We start from the raw sequence: 6,000 nt of genomic DNA on the forward strand, positions 1-6,000 counted from the left end.
CTTTTTGATTTCCATCCCCCCAACCGGTCGCAGCGGATGGCCGTCCCTTCTGAGCCCGGTTCCGTTGGAAGTTTCTTCCTGTTAAAGGGAGTTTTTCTTCCCCACAGTCGCCTCGTGCTTGCTCAGAGGGGAATCATTTGATTGTTGGGGTTCTCTGTAGTACTGTAGGGTTTTGACCTTACAGTACAAACAGGGAGGAGACTTTGTGATTTGGCGCTTTTAAAATATCTAATTCGGCATGAAATAAAAAAAGAAATCTAAATGAAAATACATTCCAACTTTGTTTGTGTTTTTCTTCTGTTGTCAAATATGTAGAAAGTGTTGCACGTGTGATTTCAGTCATTTTGCATCAACATGTAGCCAACATGTGTCTGTTTGTGATCATGTTGCATCTGTTTTTGTCTGATTTGTGTCGTAGTTTAGTCAGTTTACATCTATTTGTGGACCAATTTAGTTGTCTTGCATGTATTTGTGGCAGAATGTGTGGATCCTGTTGGACAGTTTTGTCTTAATGCTTCACTTTGGTTGTTGGTGTTTGTGCTCATTTTGCTTCTAGATGTAGACCTGCCATCTGAAAATCAGCACCTCGCCCACTTGGACCATTTGCTTTTGGTCCAGGGGTTAGCACCTTTGTTCTTTCACTGACCTTGTGGAGTAACATGAAAACAAGCACAAAGCAGTAAAAGCATCGTCAGTTTCATTGACCTGTAGACCCTTCTGCCCCCGCTCTTTTATTGCCAACATGAATTTATGGAAACTAAAAATAAATAAAAGTAGATGAATGATATAAATGTTTTGCCATTTTTAGTGATACTCATGAATTTTGAAAATGCTTCATGGAGAAAAGGAGAGAGAGAAACATTAAACATAAATAAGTCAAATCAATTAATTATATACAAAGAGCAGTTTACGGCAGGATTGTTTGACCACTAGGGGGCGATAACAGACTACAGAAAGAGGTTGAACCTAATGCAGGTTCTTTCATTGACTGCACTGTTTGAATTCATTTTTAAAGAAATAATCAGAGTTAGCGCCTCTGAACTTACACTTCTGTGTATAAAACCTGGCCATAATAATAATCAGCTCAATTATATATACTTTATCAGACTTCTTTTTCAGATGTGTACAGTTTTCTGTAAGACAAACAGAACATCCTTCCAAAATAAGAGAAAATCTTCAGCAGTTTGTTTTGAAATCAGATCACAAATCTGACAGCACGATTCAATTCAATTTTATTTATACAGCGCCAAATCACAACAACAGTCGCCTCAAGGAGCTTTATATTGTACAGTAGATGGCAAAGCTGCTGTCTGTGTCGTAGAAACCAATGACAGTCATGTAGTTATGGGAACGCACCCACACAGAATCATGTCTTTGTGTTTCCTGCTGTGAGTCTGTGGAATAGGAAACCTTTAAAATGTCCAAATAAATGGATCAGACTGATGGAGCACTGAAGCTGAAGATGCTGCTGCTCAATGACCTGCCTGAGCTGAAGGAAACCACACGTTGGCATCTTTAGATCCTCACAAACTCCCAACATCCTGTTTCATAAACCTGTGAAAACGATCAACCTCCTTAAGTCTGACTCAGGCTGTTTGTCCTCAGCAGCTTCCTGAAGTTTCATATCAGTGATGGTGTCGTTCAGCTTCATCGTACAGCTGAGACTTCTTCATGAAAGGGATTTGTCAGAAACATCAAACTCACCTTCACAGCTTTGAGCTCAAACAAACATGCTGAGCTGCAGCTGCATGTTTGTTTGCAGTTCAGTCACTTCCTGAGAAAAATGCACGACTTCATATCTTTGCAGAGACGTGAAGGTTGAATGAAACATTTATAGCCTGGATTTTAAATCCTGATTTATAATAAAATTATAAATAATTACTACTTCTGTGGTGATGCTCTGATGGCTCCTCCAGCTCAATAAATTCCCTGTCCTGTGTCTTCTTCACATGAAATTTGGATTTTTATCATCTTTTCACATCAGAATCAAAGTGAAACTAGACGAATGTGGACAAAGCATCATGGATGAGCTGTGGTGCACAGCAGGAGCCTCAGGAGTTTAACCTGTTTAAAGCTTTTTGTTGTTGTTAATGGGCTTTTTTCTTCCTCTCATGAGGATTTGAATCAGAGCGTTTGTTTCTTCTGTGTCCTCTTCAGCACCTTCTGCTGATCGTGATGCTAGTTTGACAGGAAACCTGAGAAATCCCTCATAAACCTTTATAATGAGATTCAAATGGATGTGATGGTGGTTTGGCAGTCTGCTGTCTCTCCTGTGGTTTGTTTTCACACAGTTGAAATGAGCAGTTTCATATAAATGTTCACTGACTGCATTAAAGCAGCAATAAGCAGAGCTCTGCTGTCCTGAAAGTTAAAAACATTTTCCTGATGTTCATTTTTGTTCTCCATCAACTTTGGTCCCCAGACTCTGTACCGACTCCTGCAGTGAAGAAAGTGAGTGTGAGCTCTGAGAGCTGCTCCTTACTGTGTTTGGTGGACAGAGAGACCACACTGCTGTGGTTTAAAGACCAGCAGATGCTGAACCAGAGCAGCTCTGCGCTCTCTCTGCCTCTCACTGTGCACAAACAGGACTTCAGCTCCTCTTACAGATGTGTGGCTGCAAACCCTGCAGAGGATAAAACTCTTCCTGTCAACGTGAGAACCACCTGTGGAGACGACACAGGTAAGACTGAATCTTCTGTGAACCTTCGTGTTTCAGGCTGATGTGCTGCTGTGTGTCAGGTGACAGGAACACAGGCTCCTGGTTGTTCCTGGTTCCCATGGCTGTGTGCTGGAGCGCTGTTGTTGTTTCAATGGTTCTGATGGAGGTGAAGAGAGAGGCTGAGACGCTTCAGCTGTGCATTCACGTCAGCATGAAGTCTGCATGATAACAAAGCACACATACACTGTGTGTTTTATATTCTCCCTCCTTATTTTACATATATCTTCCTTATTTTCTATTTCATCTTAACAGGTGTGACCTTCACTGAAACACCGGAAATAACGCTTTTAGAAGCAGTTTGAAATCGTCTTCTACGCTCGAGGAGACGAACGTGATCCAGAGCACAGCTGACCTCAAAATGCATGTTTTAGAGCAGGGGTGTCGAACTCCAGGCCTCGAGGGCCGGCGTCCTGCAGGTTTTAGATCTCACCCTGGGTCAACACACCTGAATCACATGATTAGTTCATTAACAGCTTCTGGAGAACTTCAAGACATGTTGATGAGGTCATTTAGCCGCTTAGATCAGCTGTGTTGGATCAAGGACACATCTAAACCTGCAGGACTCCGGCCCTCAAGGCCTGGAGTTTAACGCCTGTTCTTTAGAGCATCTCTCGGATTTTAGCTCCAAATTGTTTATTTCATGCAGGTTTTCCCAGCATCAATCTTATTAGCATTACCTCTCTGACTACACACAGTTATACCCCCTGCCCCTCTGTGATTTAAACACAGCTCACAGACTGTCACACAGTATGAAGGTGAACTCCAGCTCGATGCATAAAATCGTTCTGCAGTTAAAATCGTTACAGATCTGCTGATTATTGGAGCCAAAGCAAAGAAACAAATGTTTTTCTGAATTGTTGCACAGATTTGAAACTTGATCACAGCCTCATTCTCACATAAGCAGCAGAGTTAAAACCTGTTTTTACCATCAGTGATTGTGCATGAAATGCTGCATGCTTCTGATCCTGGATGATTGTAACTCACTGCTCACAGGAATCACAAACCAGCAGCAGACTCTGCTTCAGCTCCGGAGTTTGAATCCGTCTACGAGCTGCACTGGGATCATCACAGCAGGTTTCCAGTTAGTTTAGTGGTTTTTAAATCTCAGGGATGTTTTAAGGCCCTGTGTGTCTGGGAGCTCAGTATCTCTCTGCTGCTCTCACCTCCATCGTGTTTCAAGGAGAACTGGGAGGGAGGTGGACTGAAGTCCCCTCAGCTCATCTCTAATCACACCTGAGAGGTTAAAGGTCAACCTCCAGCCTTTTATGTTTGAAATGATGAAGAGTACTATACCAGAGTTTATCTATTCAATTCAATTCAATTCAATTTTATTTATATAGCGCCAAATCACAACAAATGTCGCCTCAAGGCGCTTCATAGATACAGAGAAAAAATCTACATGTGCTTTTGCTAAAAATAAATCCTCTTTATTATTAATCAAAGAAGAGTTTTTGTTGCTAAGTTGCTTTAATAAAATGTCCTGTGACAAACGTCTAAGTTGGGGATTTTCCCTTTTTAACGCTTTGTGAAACAAAAAAGGTAAAAACCTGAGTGTTAATCTACATGAGTATAAACGGCTCTTACAGGTTACTCCGGCCTTCTGAGGCAAGTTTATTTGTGTAGCAAAATTCAACAACAAGGTGATTCAAAGTGCTTTACAGAGACATTAGAAACAAAAACAAATAAAAAGCTGATTTAAAATTGATTAAAACAAACAAACAAACACAGCAATGCCAGCGCAGATTCAGGGGTATTGAGAGCATTCACTGTCTAGCTGCAAGTTCACCCACATGGAAAAGAAACAGTAAAAACTTCTATGATTTACTCATCAAAGTGGCCACTTTCTCATTACTTTCATAGATTGTTTTAGTATCCAAAACATACAAGTTTCATTATATCATTTTTCAAGGGATCTTATATCTGTTTTCACTCTTGTGTGCTTTTCATACAAGTTTCACAGACAGATACAAACTTTATAAGATTTATATAAATCTTTTCCATGTGGGCATTTCTGGATGTTAGGTTTAAACTTGGTTTTCGAGACAAAGACAATGTTGAAGTATTAAAAAAACGTCTCCACACTGAAATGCAAGAAGTCTATCAGACAGGACAGTCTGCTCCCACTCTAACTGTGAGCTCAACACCTACTGTTAGCTCTGCCTCAGGGCTTCTACTTCAGGGTCTATCCCGAGTCCTCCACCCGCAGGTCCAGCTGCAACAAAAGGAGGGACATGGACAGATTTGGACATGCAGGTTGTGTCGAGCCAACATCACCGGTCAGCTTGCAGTGATGTAGTCATTGAAATACGCCGTTACTCAGAGGAAAAACTGATTCCCGATATAAGGATCCATTGGTTTGGTGGCAAGAGCATGAACAAACCTTCCCATCCCTGAGCAGACTTGCAGTGAGATACTTAGGAATTGTTGCTTCTTCTGTACCTGCAGAGAGAATCTTTTCAAAAGCAAAAAACGGAGCAGACTTAAAGGGAAAACTGTAAATATGCTGTTGTTCCTAAACAAAAACCTGTGAATAAGTGTTACTGTCAAATGTTTTTGTTCAAATGTCAAGGCAAGATCAACGTTAAATGACATGTTAAATTACGTGTTCAAATAGCACACAACTTCAGGTTTTTTTATTTGTATATAATAATTCTGCATTATTAAACAGTAAAAAAAGTAGTCTCTCCATGTTCGGCAGCACTTACCTATGTGAGCGACGATTCTCCTCGATGAAGATGGCTAAAACATCTCACAGGAGACGTCTGACCGATGAACACCTTCACTCGATCCCGAGGATGTCCTCAGCTCAGAGCCTGAGCCCAGACGTCGAGGAATTAGCATCCAAGAAGAGATCGGCTTGGACACATCAGACTAGATCAGTGTGTAGCAAACTGAGCTATAATTAACATTTTCTTTGTGCCATTTGTCTTCTACTCCCAGACATGGGCTTGAATGGTTTCACGTTTAATGATATTTTTATTAGTTAAGTGGTTTATTATTGTTATTTTATTTTTACATTTATTATTAGCCTGGGGAAAAAGTTTACTGCTAAAATTTAATTCAGAAGGCTGCAAATACAATTTTTATTTAAGAAATGAATTCCAGTGATATGTTATTTTATTGGAATTTCAATTTTGCATGTGTGCAATATTAAGTTATATATATTTTTATATAAGTTATATATCGTATTAAGCTTTGCTTATTCCATATTCAGTTTTTCAGCAAAACTTATTTGAGTCTATAAGAAAAGGTTCCTTGTTATATCTGGAGGAAGAGTTTTT

This window comes from Neolamprologus multifasciatus, chromosome 6 (genome assembly GCF_963576455.1).
Source record: "Neolamprologus multifasciatus chromosome 6, fNeoMul1.2, whole genome shotgun sequence".
NCBI lineage: Eukaryota > Metazoa > Chordata > Actinopteri > Cichliformes > Cichlidae > Neolamprologus > Neolamprologus multifasciatus.